Genomic DNA, 17,989 nt, shown 5'->3' with positions numbered 1-17,989 from the left:
TCTTATCTTGCGCCTCATTCTATGGCTGTTACTGTAACAGATTACTGACTGAGTTAACTCTGGGATCAAGGGTGAGACAGAACTAATGGTCAAATATTCCAAGAGAGATAATTATTCCTGTGGGCATCCCATTGCGGGGGCTAGGTTTAATAGTGGACATGTAAATGGACATTCTGCAATTTTAAATGATCCCCCTTTGAAAGTCAGAGAACATTTCTTGAGAAAGTTCCTCCAGGGAGTTAATTAGCATGGATAGAGTCAGTGGTTGGTTAGATTATGCATGGTCTGCAGACAGGAGTCTTAACAAACTTTGCTATGTTCCTATGGTCACAGGGCCAAGTGCAGTGATTTGCCCAAGGCCTCAAACCTAAATCTAACATTTAAAAGCAGCAATTCTCTCTCCTATTTTGTGTAACATTTTGTAGCTTACAGTCACTTCCTGGAGAGAAAGAAAAATCAACTCTTGCTGTGAGAAAGCTCAGCTGAGAGTTGAGGTTCGGATGTTTGTCAGCATTGTGTAGTGGGAGTTTTAATGTAACATTGAACAGGTTTTTATCTCCATTTGTTGGCATGATGACCCAACAGCAGTTTGTTTTGCTAAGATTCATTCATGGCATCAGAGTATTGCTGTAAAGGTCAATATTTGTTGCCTATTCCTCATTGTTCTGGAGAAGTTGATGGTAACCTACCTTCTTGAACCATGTTGTCTATTTGAAGTAGTGCAGAAAGGGAGGGAGTTCCAGTAATGTGACCCCATGACAGTGAAGGAATGATTCCAAGTCAGGACGATGTGAGGTTTGGAGGGGAGTTTGCAGATGGTGCTGCCCCCATGCATTCTGCTTTGGACTTTGTCCTTCTAAGTGGTAGAAGTCACAAGTTTGGAAGTTTCTGTTGAAGAAGGCTTGCTGAGTTGCTGCAATGTATCTCGTAGATGGTACACACTACTACTACTGTGCAGCAGTGATGGAGGGACCGAATGTTTAATTCGATGGAAAGTATACTAATCGAGTGGGCTGCTTTGTCCTGAATGATGTCAACCTCCCTGACTGTTGTTGGAGCTGCACTCCTACAGAAAAGTGGAGAGTATCCTATCACTCTCCTAACTTGTGCCTTGTAAATGGTGGACAAGTTTTGAGGAGTCAGGAGGCAAGTTACTCCGCACAGAATTCCCAGCCTCTGACCTGCTCTTGCAGCCACAGTGCAGGATTTTCCAATCATCCAAGACTGGAAATTCCCGCCCGAGGTCAATGGACCTTTGCATGGTCCATTCCCGCCTACTACGATTCCCATGGTGGGTGGGACAGGAGCATTCCGCCCACAGTATTTATATGGCAAATCAAGTTCAATTTCTGGTCAATAGTAACCCCTAGGATAGGGGTTGATAGGGGAATTCAGTGAGGGTAATACTATTGAATGTCAAAAGGTGAGAGATAGATTCTCTCTTGTTAGAGATGGCCATCATTTGGCACTTGTGTGGAATGAATTCTACTTGCTACTTTATTAGACCAAGCCTGAATGTTGTCCAGTTTTTGCTGCGTGTGAGCACAGAGTGCTTCAGTATCTGAGTTATGAATGGTAATGAATACTGCCCTCAAGGAACATCCCCATTTCTAATCTTTGGATGACGGGAAACATTAATGGAGCAGTAAAAGACACCTTGGTCTGGGATATTACCCTGAAGAGCTCCTGCAGTGATTGGGCTGAGATGATTGACCTCCAACAACCACTGGACATGACTTCTTCCAGTGGAGGATTTCCCCCAATTCCCATTGACTTCAATTTTGCTTGGTTTCCTTAATACCAAACTCAGTCAAAAGCTGTCTTGATATCAAAGGCAGTCACTCTCCCTTCACCTCTGGAATCCAGCTTTTTTTTTTCCATGTCTGGACAAAGGCTGGAATCAGATTAGGAGTCTAGTGGATCTGCGAAACCCAAGCTGAGAATTGATGAGTAGTTATTGCTGTTGTGCTGCTTGATAGCACTATTGATGACACCCTCCATCACTTTGCTGATGAACATTGCTAGATTGATGGAGTGATGCAATTTTCCATATTGTTGGATAGATGCCAGTGTTGTAGTTGTACTGGAACATCTTGGCTAGGGACATGGCTAGTTCTGGAGCAAAAGTCTTCATTATTACTGCCAAGATGTTGTCAGGGCCCATATCCTTTGCTGCCTTCTGCACTTTCATGTGGAGTGAATCAAATTGGCTGAATATTGACATCTGCGATACTGGGGACCTCAGCAGGAAGTTGAGATGGATCACTTACTTGACACTTTCTAGTCAAAAGCGGTTGCAAATGCTTCAGCCTTGTTTTTTTGTAGTGATGTGTAGAGTTCCTGCATCGTTAACAATGTAAATGTTTGTTGAGCCTCCTGTGTTGTAATACAAAACCCAAGCAGTCACGGGCAGAATGTGCAGACTCCACACAGACAATGACCCAAGGTGGGAATCGAACCCGGCTGCCTGGCGCTGTGAGGCAGCAGTGCTAACCACTGTGCCACCATGCCATTCAAAACAGAAAGAAAGATTTGGGGCAAATTTTCCCGTTCCGTCCACCCCGAGAATTGGAGTGAGCGAAGGGCAGGCCATTGAAAGGTCCATGACCTGTGGCGGGATTTTCTGGTTTGAGGGCAAGCACAGCCGAAAATCCCACCTTAGGTGAATGGAGAGAAAATAATCAACAGAAAGGAAAAATAAGATTTGAAAAAAGTGACGTTTTGAAAAACTGATCATTTCAAAACCTGACAGAATGAGACTCCACAATTGTAATAGTTAATTTTTAGTGCTAGGGATGTTGATTGGCTGTTTTTGTCACATTGTTAAGAGGGTACTTACACTTGTAATGGCAAAACTGAACTTTCTGTCACAGGTTTAATAGACAATTAATGGGCAAATTGAATGCTTTCTTAAAAACAAGGGTAAGATGTTTCGTGTTTTCGTGAAGTTACCAACAGCACCTTTCATATATTCACTTTAATACATCTGCTCTCTGCCTGAAACTATTAGCCCTACACTTTACCTACAAACAACAGTGACCACCAGCACATCATTATTTTGCTTTTGTTAAGACTTATTCACTATGTTAAATTTATTTAGTATATAGTTCAATGGTCTAAATGCAAAAAGCGATCTCTAATTAATCTAAGAATGCTTTTAGCTAGTTCAATGCACTGAGAATCAGAATGATAGAATGCCTGTTTGCATCTATAATACCAAAAAGAGCAAGTGGATGATTGCAGGTGTGTCATTGGGCAAAACCAGACACCAGTGATGAGGGAGGATAAGCAGGTAGGTGAGTCATTAAGACACCACAAGGCACCCTTTCATATATACATATATAGCAACACCACATCTTGCATAATCATCATCGCAGCGCAAGGTGGAGGCTGCATCATGCATGACTAATGCTTTTCTACCTTGAGGTTTTTGGATCTCTGATTACTGTATCCTGCTGTTTATTCAGAATGTCTTTTTCATGAAGGTTGAAAAGCCTGTACTTACGTCTCACCTTTTCAATAATCAACCCGCCACTGACTAATTAGGCGGCAGCCAAAATTTTGGTTTCCCGATGATGGGTTGAGATGCAGAGATTTAGTCAGTGCCATTTCAGTGGCTGTTTGTGTCTCCTGCTGTCTGGTGGTGGCTTGCTGTTTTCAATATACTTGCAGCCTCTAAATACTCATTATGCATTATTTTAAACAAATGTCAGTGTCCTGAGTGTTGATATGTCCATCATAGGGATGGTCCACAGTTATGGGAGAAGGTTGATTTGGTACCAGAGCAGGTCCAGTTGGAGGTATGTCAGAGGGCAAGTTAAGAGGTTGTAAGGGCATGATAATGGAGGGTCTAGGATCAGAGGATGAAAATCCGTGGTGACAGGACTGGAATCAAGATGGAGAGATAACATGTTCTCTGTCAGGGTCACAGGGTCAAGGGTGATGGTAGGAAGTTCAAGGATGACAGAGGGAAGGCACACAATGATACATAGAGGGTCAAGGATGATGGGCTCAAACTCAAAGGTGGCAAGGGGAGAGTGCTGGGTGACGAGTTCCAGGAGGAAAGTGATTCATGTTCTGTAATTGAAGCTGGCAGGTTTCCAGATCCAAATGGGAGCAAGTCAATGTGGAAGTTACTGGGAGTTTTGGTTGCAGCCTATGGGAGGATTTGAAAATCTGCTTGCTGAGCATCTGTATGGATAAGAGCCATGGACTGAAAGTTACTCATATCACTTCCTTCCTTCTTCATACAGTCAACTATTGCTGAATTAGCTCTGGATCTGAAACACCCAATATTCTTGCAATCTCAGGGACAGGAGGAGAGGCAGGCTGTCGCTGGCCAACAACTGAGGTGGCAAGGCCAGGGAACACACATCCAGTGTAGGGATTGTAGAAGATGAGCATTGGTGCATCACAGGAGGAGAACTACCAAGCTGCAAATGTCAGGGAAGTAATACCGGAGTTGACAAAAGCTGTCCTGAGAAGCAATCATAGATCTGTGAGATTCTGCAGAAAGCCCTGCAGCCATGTGGATTTGGTGGGAGAGCCATGCCAGTGGCTCTCAAGGTGACGGCAACACTCAGTTGTTTGTCCCCTGGCACTTTCCAAGGCTCCATGGGCAATATGTGCAGAATTTCACAGGTTGCCAACACAGGTGCATAAAAGAGGTCACCAATGCCCTCTTATATCATGTGACTAATCAATTACCCCAGAGACACTAATAAATAAACTTAAAACTGGCAGCAAGGATAGAGGGGCCATAGCTTGTTCAAATTATCGATTGCATTCATGTGGCCTTTGAAGATCTCTGGGACCAGCCAGTTACATTTGTGAATCTCAAGGGCTTTCGTTCTTTGAAAGTACAACTGATCCGCAAACACATGTAAAGAGTATTACAGGTCTGTGTTTATTTCCTAGGGAAGTCTCATGATACATGCGTTTTGTGCAATTCACAGACCCAGAGCTTTTTGCGACCCCAGCATGGGTTGATGGTTGGATCCTGGGTAATGAGGACTATCTCTTCTGGGCTTTGATGATACCAATGAGACTTCTCCACAGCGCAGTGTAAGAGTGGTATAATACAGCTTAGGCCACCACCAGAGCCATCAATGAGTGAACAATTGGTGTGCTGGAAATGTACTTTTACTGCCTTGACCAGTCTGAGGAGCTCTACAGTACACACTATGTAAGGGATCAGGAATAGTCATGTTCTGCTGTACACTGCACAACTTGATCATGCAGCACGGAGGACTGACACAACAAGATTTGGAGAAGCAGCACTCTTCCTCAGATGAGAATGAATAGGATGAGACTGGGAAAGAGGCTTTTACCTTTTTCAGGACCTTGTGAGGCCACATTTGGAATTTTGTGTGTAATTCTGGTCACCTCACTATAAGAAGGATGTGGAAACATTAGAGAGAGTACAGAAGAGATTTACCAGGATGCTGCCTGGTTTGGAGGGTAGGTCTTATGAGGAAAGGTTGAGGGAGCTAGGGTTTTTCTCTTTAGAGCGGAGGAGGATGAGAGGCGACTTAGAGGTTTATAAGGTGATGAGGGGGATAGATAAAGTGGACATGCAGAGGCTATTTCCTCAGGTGGATGTAGCTGTTCCTAGGGAGCAACACGTTAAGGTTCATGGTGGGAGATATAAGAGGAATCTCTGAGGTGGAGGTAACCATGAGGTCACAAATCTGAGTCATGGCAGAACTCATGGATTGCATGAGTTCAAAGCTGCACATGACCAATGGCATATCTGCTAAATGCTCCCCAATTTTTGCTCCAGTGGGCTTATTTAGGCTGTGGCTGTGGCCTGGGATTGGGATTGTGCAGACCTGGTGTGGAGAGCAAAAAAATCGCATTAAGGATCAGTATAATCAATGAGTGCATCACATTCACTTGCATGCCTCGCCTGGGACAATACACCAGCAGTAGGTTGGACGTATTCTCATTCTTATGGCTGACCATTCCATCCTCACCATCTATCATTGCTCGACCATCCTCCTGTCCCGTGATCTGCCCTACCCCTTCCCTACAGGCAAGAGTACATTCAGGTCAAGCATTTCACATCCAGTTCTTGATCCTCTCCCTCACGTTCTGCGTCTGTTTCTACTGCGTGACAGCATGCAAATATAGTGGCATGTAAAGTAATACCTAACCCCCGTGTCTGCACGCATTGCCGTCATACATCCTGGCTGATTGACAGTACTTGGATCCAAGCACTCACAGAAACCAAGCTTTGGCCTCAATTGTTTTGCGGTACTGAGGCTGATCAACGCATTCAGCCACCTGGCCTAACTGTTCACTCGCAACAAGGGACCCTTTGGTAACATGTGACTATGTCACATACTCTCACAGGTCGGAGAAAATCATTGACCCTTTTCCTGCACTGGACCCAGGATCTTTGGAGAACCCCCACAGTTGCCCAAACCCTTTATGATCATCATCCAGACTGCCTTAGCCAGACACGATTGTCTTCTATTGCCATCTTTGGGAAAAATCTGAAGATCTGAAGGGGAATCTACAGGAAGGCATCACTAAACCATGGGGCCAATCTGTGTGTAGGCTTAGACATGTGTGCAGTGGAAGGGGCTTTGGTGTGACAGAGGTGCCTAGGACGTAAAAGAATAATAATCAGGGATGGGTAGGGGCAATGCAAAGAGGTCTAAGGGGGTGCGGAGGGGGGGGGGGGTGGAGTGGCAGGTGAGGATGATGAAGGGTTGCAACAAGAAAGGGACAAATTACTGACAGAATGGAAGTGGACAAGAAAATTGTGACTGTGATTCAGAGTCTCCCTGTTTGTCCAGGAACCTCCTTCATAGCCTGTCCTACCTGACAGCAGGATCCACCCACCCCTGCTGTGTGAGTTTATCTGTCTCCTGTGCCTGCTATCAACTGTTTAAATTTTCTTTGAGTTTGCGTGTGCACCAGGTCCCAACACGAGTGGAAATGGCACCCATTTCCAGTTCTGCCATTGGGACCCATGCACTTCTTATTAAATTTGACCCAAGGGCAGAATTTTATGCTTCCCCAAATCAGGTTCTGATGGGAGGATCCTCTGCATTTCATTTTATGCTACTAAATGGCAACTTAAGGGCTTTATCACACCCAACCTCAATTTTTAGGCTCGCGGGAGTGAGTGCAGGTCGAGTAAGGGAGTGACGTTTGCACTTTTCCACATCTAAGGCGAAAAGGCCCTCTTTCTGAAGGCCCTATTTGAGTTGAGTTGCCCTCTTCCCCAGGGATGTTAGACCTCCAGCACCCCCCTTACCCATTTGGCATAACCCCCTCGATGCTGCGATCATCCCCTCTCCCCCAGACCAACTCCCGGGATGGCTAGTGCTGTTCGCTCGCCATCCTTAACATTCTGCCCCAAGCTTCTGTTTTGTTGAGATGCTTAAATTAATTACTAAAAGATGTTTTCAGTTTGTGACTTCACTTGCCATTAGCAATAAATTCCATTCTAAAGTTGGGTGCCAACTATGTGTAATTATATGTAATCATTATCAAAATAGTTTCAATGACTGCAAGCTAGATGTTCTTTAGCTTTGCAGTTGAGGAATTGATTCCCTAACTCAGCTTGTCTCTCCTCCCACCTTACTTATTACTGGGCCACACAATGGGTCTCTCACTCACTGCTAGTTGCCGAGGTTATGTCAGAGGGCCAGAATCAATAAGATTCAGTCAGAGGTAGGGAAGACAAATTTCTTTATGAAAATGGCATTAATTGGATTTTTCGAAGAACAATCCAGCAGCTTTTGCGGTCACTTTTTCCAACTAATTAGCAGATTTATTGAAATTCAACTTCATTAATTTTACATGCTCAGGTTGAACTGGTGACCTCTGAGCTACCAACGCGGCACCATGGCAACTACATTACCACACTCTCGGGATAAGAGGAATGTTAACCACTCTAAATTGGAAGAAATTAAGGAAGTATTTTGTTCAACAAATTCTCGGGTGTACACTTGCAACGTAATTCACTATATTAAGCAGCTTCACTAAGATAGTCTTCATTTAAGAACTCGATTTTCAAACACTCCAGCATCAAAATGTGCTGACTAAATTTCCAATTACGCACTGTAGGAAGTATTTGAAGGGAAAAAGATTCTGAATGCAAAATGCAGGAATCCAATATAAACAAAACATTGCTGACTTAAGTTCAGAACAGATGGCTTTTTAAGATGCATTGTCTTACCAAAGGATCAAAACTAAGGTTGAAATCCAAAGCCTCTTGAATTGTAGCTCCATCCAAGGCATTCAGCATTTATTGGAAATTATACCATGGCAGAAACTCCACCACCACACCCGCCTTGGAATCGGGGCGGGCAAAGTTCCCAGAATGGAAATCCCCATTGGCATTGGGTGGGATTTTATGATCCCACTCCATTTATCTGCAGGAAAAGAATTGTTGATCTTACTGTTCGAACTCTCAGTGATAGGGGCCTTGCCTTTTCAGCACTTCTCCTGTAATGAGTTCTATTTAAGTCTTGTTTTGATGTTATTTCACATAATGCAATGCTCAGGTTACTATTGTCAGTGCTAAACACAACAATTGTGCTCTACCAGTGACATCCCTTCATTTTGTAATTTGTTCTAAACAGCAGCATTGCATCAGAGTCTGAAGTTAAAATAGAAACGTTTTCCTTTCAATTGTCACTTCAGTGCACCTTTGAAGAATGTGCATGGATCCCTCTTAATAAGGAGGTTACAGCTTTGATATGCCACCTTTTCAAACTATTCAAGCACTTTGGCACATCTGCACAATTCCTGTCCTATTCCTGTTAGCACTATTTAAATGAACTGGCCCCAGAATTTCTGACAGCAATAACCTTCTCTGATGGTGGTGGCACGGATCTCACACTTATGCTGGTGGAGTTGTTGGTGGAAATTCCAAATCCATACTTTGATGGGAATAGTCCTGTGGGGTGTCTGTGGATGCAGCAACACTGTATTTTCACCATTTATTATCAGCATACAATGGATTTGGCTGTGCATTGACAACTAAGTGGCAAAAGAACACAGGTTAACTCCTCATCTTGCTCAGGGACACAATTCAGCCAAATGATGAAATGGCAGCTCATACAACTGGGGTTTGGCATTTTATGGAGTATTTCACTGTTGTATGAAACCGCGTTTAAGACATGTTAAACTACAATTGTTCAGGCAGAATAATAAAATTCATCTCTGGTGATGTAAGTGCAGGGGGCCAATGCACAAAAGTTGCCAAAGTCATTCTCAGTGATCAGCCATGACCCTGGATCATATGCTGAATGTAAGCAGTCAAAGGCAATGAATCTAACAATTATAAATATGTTTAGGATTATGTATTCAACATTTTCCAAAGCCATCGCAAATTCTCTATCAGACACCATAATGATTTGATTTTTGATACTAATATGAAATTTCCTTCTCTGCATTCTTGTGTACATTGCAGCAACTAATAGTCACAGATACGAGACAAGTGTTCGCAATATGAAAAGAAGAAAAACTATAGGAGTCCAGATAGCTTAAAAATGGATGTTCCTGACAGTCTAGGCTCTTGTGTAAAGAATACTAATACAACTTGTACAAAGCAGGATGACTTGGCTCTTGATCTCATTATACCTTGATCCAAAATACAGGAAATAGTTGTAAAGAGATGGTTGCAATTTTTGATGCCTTGTCTTCTCAGTTCCAGAACATCACTGAAGGAGTTCCAGGAGGCCCAACTTATCTTCAGCTGCTTCATCAATTACCTTGTCTCCATTATACAGTCGGTTTGAGTTGTTTACTGATGATTGCACACTGGTTAGACAGAAAATCCTCAGATTACAAAGAATCTATGAAACATGGAGTTAGAACTGAACGATGATCAGTTTTGTGCTGCAAAGTGGTAAGTAATATATGCTCTACGCAAGTGCCGGGCAATGACCATTTCCAACAAGATAGAACCTAACCATATCCCCTTGATTTTAAAGAACATTGCTAAGACTATCAACTCTCTCTCTCTATCAACATCCTGGTGCGGGGGAGAGGTTGGGGGGGGGTGGTTATCATTGACCAAAATTCATTAGTAAATTTATATCTTACTTTAGGTGGTGGCTTTGATGGGAAACATATTTGCAATTGTATTGCTTCTGTGTGACTGGATCTCCAAGTCAGGCACAAGTTCCTTTCTGTGCAAGTGCCAAATAAAACTTGAGAGGATCAGCCACCTAAATTCTGTGGCTACAAGAGCAAGCCAGAGATTGTTTATTCTGTGGCGAGTAAAACACCTCCTGAATCTCCAGAACATTTCAGTCATCAACTATGCATAAGTCAGGAGTGTGACGGAATAATCCCTACTTGCTTGGATGAGTACTGTTCCCAGTAATATTCAAGAACATTGACACAAAGCAGACCACTTGATCAGGATCCCACTCGCAGCCTTAAATGTTTAATCCCTCCACCACCAGTGCACAGTGGCAACAATGTGCATCATCTATAAGATGCAAAGTAACAACTCACCGAGATTCATTTAACAGCACTTCCCAAATACACAAACTCTAGCACCTAAAAGGACAGGAGCAACTGACGTATGGAAACATCAGCACTTGCAAGATTAAATCACACACCATCCTGACTTGAAGCCTTATCATTGTTTCTTCACTATAGCTGGGTAAAATCCTGGAACTCCCTCTTCAAAAGCACTTTGGTACACCTACCCCATATGTACTACAGCAATTCAAGAAAGTGGGTTTGGCACTACCTTTTTAAGGGAAAAATTAGAGATGGCATATAAATGCTGATTTTTCCAGAAGTGCCCATATCCAATGACTGCAAAAACAGGTTTGATTTTTGATCGATAATCAACATTGAATAATCTGATCTAAATGGGCACTATAGATAGGCTACAATAGTCCTGGGCTTAAGAGGTGACAAGTCAATAGGGGTTCTCATTATAAATTAATAAAGATTGAGTCAATTGAATGATAGTCACTGGGAAGTTCTGTATGGGTGTCAGTTGAAGACAAAGTTAGTTTTAGCTCTGATACACCTCAAATAAACTACTGATACTTACTTTCAAGACTAACTTCTGAAGCTACTTGGGGGAGATATCAGAAGTATACTCCTTCCAGGGAGGTTGGGCAAAAAATGTCAAAAACAACTTCTTGGGAAGTCAGTTTTAAAAAATTTAGAGCTGAAGAAACATGCAGAAAAGCATGTATGTTTGGGAATATTTCACGTGTTGTTTTTTTCTTGAAGTTTTTGAGACATCAGATAAATTATTCTGTTATCTCTAAAACAGACGAAAACCAGCAAGGAGGATATGGCCAATTAAAATAAGTGCAGTTCAATTAAACTTGTGAAACTTTCCAACATTAAGCCAATGTGTCTGCGGATACACCAAAAAAACAGTCATTGGGAAAAGGACCTTGCTAGACAAGGTCAAATCTTGTAATATTTGCACTTGGATAACTTTTTGTAATATGTTAATGTGCATCATAGAGCCTCTGCAATCTATATTAAATAATTCTAGAATGTTAGCTTTTTATATGCTCCTACTTCAGGCTTTCATGCCTCTTCTGGAGAACTTTTTTGGGAATAGACTCAGAATGAAGTTGCATTTCCTAGTCTTCCACTCAAGAAACTGTCTGCCACTTCTTCACACCTGCCAATTCATCCTGCTATACTTTCCTTTTTGTCTTTACCAGGAGTATGTATAAATTTGCCTGGAATGAAATTACGACGAGTCTTTGAACTCTTGAATTATACAAATTGTAAATGATATGCACAACTTAGTCTTTGTACTTTTCTAAATCTCCTATTCCATCATCAATTTTGTTTCATGACACCTTCTAAAGTTGTTCAGTCCTTATGCAAGGACATGGTCACTCTTCTTATCTAAGTAGTTATTTGTCTCACTTAACAGCAGGTGTCATGGTACTTAACTATGGTTTCATCTCAGAGAAGCAGGATCCTGTTTTCCTCTGTTCCTCCTGGGGATGCTGTGACTGGCCAGCTGGCATTTCACACGTGTCTGAAAGCAGAAGATAAGAAGGTGGAAATTTGGGTGAGGGGAGTTGGGTGGAGTTGAAAGCAAGAAGTCTATGGTTGCCCCCTCAGCAGCTGGCTCAACATACCAAGGATGAGGGCGAGCTGGGAGTTGAGAGGGGCATAAGGCAGAACAAAGCATTATCTTTGACGTTCTCAGTTGGATGCCATGGACTGTTCTTAGATAATCCCGTGATTCAGAGAGAAACATCTCTTCTGTCAGGCTCAGGAGATGCAGGTGCACATATCCCTGGCCACATCTGCTTTGGTCCCATTTGTTTTGTGCCAACTTGCCCTGCAAAGGAGAGGACAGAATGCCAGGGATTATGTTACTCTGTGTTTGGATGACGGTGTATGGTTAGAAGCATTGATAGATGAGTGATAGTAAGGTATTCGGATGCCAAGCATGGGTCCTAAGTGCCAGAGAATACTGATGGGTAAGTGATAGAAATGTAGTGTATTGAGCAGTGTGAAAGCTTAGTGGTATGGTCAGATGGAGATGTCATGTGAAGATACATTCAGTGATTTTGTAACCTGTGTGAGGTGATCAGATTCCTTGAGGCACGACTACCAGTTGCTTGGAGCCACACACTAATTATTCACCCCCCTGGCCATTCCCTTGCATTCCTTCTGTCAATTGCCCTTGAAGCCTCCTGGCTTCCTGTGGAATCATGGTCGCTCTATTCCTAGCCAACTCCACCACTAATGCATCCAGCATGTGAATGCTGAAGCCCTCTTTCTGCCGTAATATTCCAAATTGCACAAATATTCAGTGCGGATTCCCTTTATGAAGGACAGCGTCTCTTCAAGAATATAGGGCTGGCTGCTCTCAGCATAATATAGTTCAGTTGCTTTGGAAGTTCTCTGCAGTGTGTTTTAAGGCGTTGGTGATAAGTTTCTGGATTTGCCAGTGAGTGATGATGGACCCTCACAGGAATGACAGAATTCGTCCACACAAATGCTGTAACAAATATGGTGGCTAGATTTGTATTGCCTCGGGATCTGCACGAGGACAAAGCCATGGAGCAGAGACTGTGGGAGAGAAAAATGCGCTCTGCCAAGTGGAGCTGGACTCCTGTGGACTGAGTATAGACACAACCAGCACTGTGACAGCCTAGAGTTACAATCATTATGAGGTGGCAGCACCAATGGAACCAGCTTAGGCAAATGATAAATTGTGACCCCCTCCACCCGCCTCCCTCCCCCTGCCCCAGAAAAACAGGATAAGCCCATTTTAGCTGCTGGATTTTAGAACTGTATATGAGGAATTAAAACTCCACAGCAGGTGGGGGAACCCAGATCTCCCAATGTGTTGGCAAGTAAAACATTGCCCCTATAATGATGGACACTTCGAACATACACGTGCGAACAATTCACACAAACTACTAATAAAAATAAGCAAAGTTATTGATTCATTATTCCTAAATAGAATTTTGTCAGCCTCAGATGACTTCACAATATAATGAAACAATAAGAAAGACTTATGGCTGCAATTAGCCTACACATGAGCAGTAATATTAACACAATGTTCTGGAAGGTAAATTGATTTTGCCCAAAGTTCAAGTCGTATGCAATGAATATCCAGGATATGAAGGAATCTAGTGATTGTAGGGAAGCAGTTCTCTGAGTACACAGTGGACTTCTTGCTGTCAGTAAACAAGGCAGCAGTGGTGCTCTCTTTGACAGTGAGTAGAATGATGGGTACTTTAACAGGAAAAGTTAACACTTGTATTCAAACATCTTTATTCCCAAAATGAGGAAAGAGAGGGAGGCATCTGGCCCTGAATTGAAGCCGTTATCTGAAATTTCTTCCCAATTGGCAGAGATTCACATGGCTGAAGTCCTGCTATGGTGAGGACATGATTCCAGATGGCTGGAGCAGGGTGAGATTTTTTTTTAAGCATGCACAGTATTGCACTCAGAATGGTCAAATTATCCGTATCTTAACTTATGTATTGTGGAAAGCCACATTGAGTGAAAGCTAAAATGTAAAGTGGTGTTAATCCCATTACATCCTGGAATGAAGAAACTAAGTAGTTCTTTATAAAATGCTGAAACTTGGCATCAGGGCAAAGTCTGAAATCTGGTGTAATGCAAGGCATGATGACGACAAAGTTTGTGCCAAGAATTAGCAGAATGGATACTTTAATTTCAAGTGATGTTTGTGTGGATTTGGCAAAGAGCAGGAAAAAAAATGACTGATAAATAGATTGCTGACGAGGAGGTGGGATGTAGGGGGAAGGCAACTGATGGAAACTTGGTTCCTATCTTATGGACTTGGCTCAGTGGTACCACGCTTAGTTCTGAATTAGAGAATTGTGGGTTCAAGTCCCAGTTCAGGAAGTTGAGTACACACATAATCTATGCTGAAATTTCAGTGCATCTCATGAGTGAGTTGTACACTGTTGGAGGTGCTGCCTTTCATGTGGGTATAAAATATCCCAGAGTGAGAGCACTATTTAAAGTAGAGCTAGCAAGTTCACAATATTGTCCTGGCCAATATTTATCCCACAACCAACATCGCTGGAGCGGATTATCTAGTCAATTAACTGATTGCTTCTGGGACCTCACTGTGCATGAATTTGCAGCCACATTTTCTACATTACATCAGTGAATATACTTTGGGTGTTTCATTGGTTGTAAAGTGCATTCAAATGTAACCTGTTGAAATGTTCTTACTGAAAAAAGAATCAGGTTTTTGCTCTTCCATTGTTGGCATATATATATAAAACATAGATATAAATAAACAATTTAATGGCTGTACAGAATTAAATCTTGCTCAGTCCTTGTACCCCATTATAATCAGAAACACACAATTTTCTAACTCAGAGGCTAAGTAAGCTAACACTGAGTCAAGTGGTCGGCATAGTGGCACAGTGGTTAGCACTGCTGCTTCACAGCATCAGGGACCCAGGTTCAATAACTGGCTTGGGTCATTGTCTGTGCAGAGTTTACACATTCTCCCCATGTCTGCATGGGTTTCCTCCGGGTGCTCCAGTTTAATCCCACATTCCAAAAGTCATGCTGATTAGATACAGTGACTATGCTAAATTCTCCCTCAGTGACCCCAACAGGTGGCAGAGTGTGGTGACCAGGGGATTTTCGCAGTAACTTCATTGCAGTGTTAATTTCAGCCTACCTATAATTAATAAATAGGTAATAAAGTCCGTAAGATAGTACTTACCTTAAAAATGGAAAGATAGGTAAAGTCTTGCCGTGCAGGAGACAGTACCTGTGAATTCCTGTTATAAAAGATTGATAACTGTTTGTCTGTCTCCTTTCTACTCCATCTGGAACTATAATTTTCCAATTTTTTTGGTTCAATTGCTCTAAAAGATGTCAGTGCTGACTTTTAAAACAAAATCCATTCATTTCCAACATCAGTCGCTAACAGACTGCAAACATCTTGAATGAGGTTGGCAATTAAGGACCGATTTAATGAAATCGTACCACCAACAGCAAGCCTCGGCCACTGGGAGCACATCAGAAAAGTGCAGGTGCATTTCCCTTAACATTTTGTTCATTAAAATTAATGGAAGGAAAAACATATCGAGCCTACGCCTGCAATTTCCCAGTGTGTTTCACAGGAGTGTGCATTTATGGTGCCAAAATTAGGGCACTTCTGTGCTTTAGCTCTGAGATCCTGGAAACTGGATTGAGGCTTACCAACCTGATGTTTATGTAGCAGTCTTAATAACAGGAGAAAAGGGAGGAAAGGAGGATTCCCTATTCCACAGCCCAAGGGGATGAAAAGAAAATGTTCTATGTGATGCACCACTCAGAACATGATCGCCCCTTAATTTCCAACTTCAGTTAGGAAAGACTGTAGTTACAACTTGTCAGGAACTGTTTAAAATGGTAGGGTTTGAAGTTGCGGAGGTGGGGTGCCTGGGAGCAGGGAGGAATGGGTAGCATTCTGAGTTACAATAACTTCTGGATTCCAATCCTTCCTAGGATTGATGGAAAGAGCATTTATTTTGGTTTGTTGTAAGATAATTGTTAAAATAATGGTACTCCCTCCCTGCACCTCCCCCCTGCAATGATCTTTGACACTAGTCCCCATAGCATTTGACTCCACCATATAACCTTTGGTCAAAGACGTAACCTTTCCCTTACTCTATAAAAAAAACTCAATGGATAAATAAAACTTCCTTGATTTAAATTAAGTAATCTGGAAGTAAACATATTTAACCATACTCAGACCTAGCAACAATGCACAGAAGCAAGAGTGAGATGGAAACGCACTTCTCATATGTGCAGGAATTAACCCATTAATCATGTCAATAATTTCTCGTCCTGCAGAGCAAGTTTGAGTGAGTCAGACAAAGAAAAGGGATCACAGATAGGAAAGAATGAAGGAAAGCTATTTCATTTGTCATTTTATTGTCTGCCCAGCTGCACATTTACGTAGTTAGATTTAAGAATCCAACTGTTGCACTCTATAAAGATTTGCTCAGAAATGGTCCAAAATAAATTTATTTAACTTTCCGTAGTCTCTCCGAAGATCTTTAGGTACTGTTTTCAATCCCCTCTTCACCTGATGTGTCCAGTGCTACCTTGTATGATTCTGAAAGTCAGGGTAGAATTTAAAGGATGCCAGGCATTCAGGATTTGTCATCCAAGAGTCAGCACCTATCACACAGCTGTCTTCTTTCCAAATCCCATTACCATTTAAAGCTCATTCGAGCATTGGTTGGCAGAGGGAGGGACTTACGTTTGCTCTTGGATGGAAGTCCTACCTACTCATAAGATAGCTTTTCAACCCAGCTAGGCACCTTGCTGCAGTGGCCAGAATCTGCACTGCAACGGTCTGCCTGGGTAAATCCCAGGGTGGATGGACAGAAGATGCTGGGGGTGGGGGGTGGGCAGGTGGATGGCAGGGGGGTGGGGGGAAAGGGGCCCCAGAGCTCCAATTGGGAGGGCACTCCAACTCTGAAGAGACCTTCAAAGTGAGGTGCCCCACTCTTTCCCATCCGGCATGTGGAAAAGTGCAAATGTCACTTCTCCACCGTCCCCACACAGCTCCCACCAGCCTAACATTTGAGGCTGGGTAGGATAAGGGCCTTAATAGATGAATGGGTGGGTTTCCCACCAGCAACTCTGCCCAAGTGTGAAATTGAATCTGGATTTGGTGAGTGGTTTCCTGGAGGTGAATCCTGTCCAATTTTACACTCCCCCTGCCTCAGCACCTACCTTGGCGGAAGTGCAAAAGTCTGGCCTTTAAGTATCAGGGACACATTCAACTTGATTCAAATATATGAAGATACAAAAAAGGAGCAGGAGTACACCATTCGGTCCTTTGAGCCTGTTCTGCCATTCAACAGCATCATGGATGATCTGATTGTGGCCTCAACTCCACATTCTACATATAACCAATAACCTTGTTAGTCAAGAATCTGTCTACCTCTGCCTTAAAAATTTTCATTTAACCTGCCTCCACTGTTCTCTGGGAAAGAGTGTTGCAAAGATTCACAACCCTCTGAGAGAAATTGTTTCTCCTTACCTTCATCTTTCTTTATTTTTAAAGTGTACCCTCTGATTCTGTCCCACAAGTGGACATATCCTTTCAGCGTCCATCCTGTCAAGTACCCTCAGGATCATTTATGTTTCAATAAGATCACCTCTCATTCTTCGAAACTCCATGAGATACAGGCCCCGATGTCTAACCTTTCTTCATAAAATAACAGCTCCATCTCAGGTATCAATCAATTCTGTGAACTGCTTCTAACACATTTCTATTCTTTCTCAACTGAAGTGATCAATCTGTACACTGTAGATGTGGTCTCACAAATACCTTGTGCAACTGTAGAATAACATCCCTGCTTTTTTGTTCCCTTCCCCTCATGACCAACAAAATTCCAGTCACCCTCCTCACCACTTGCTGTACCTGCATACTAACTTTTCCTGATTCATGTACCTGGACACCCAGATCCATCTGTAGCTCCAAATTCCGTAATCTCTCTCCATGTAAATAATA

This window comes from Carcharhinus amblyrhynchos, chromosome 16 (genome assembly GCF_965287045.1).
Source record: "Carcharhinus amblyrhynchos chromosome 16, sCarAmb.v2.hapA, whole genome shotgun sequence".
NCBI classification, from domain to species: Eukaryota; Metazoa; Chordata; class Chondrichthyes; order Carcharhiniformes; family Carcharhinidae; genus Carcharhinus; species Carcharhinus amblyrhynchos.
Note: the sequence above shows the minus strand (reverse complement) of the source record.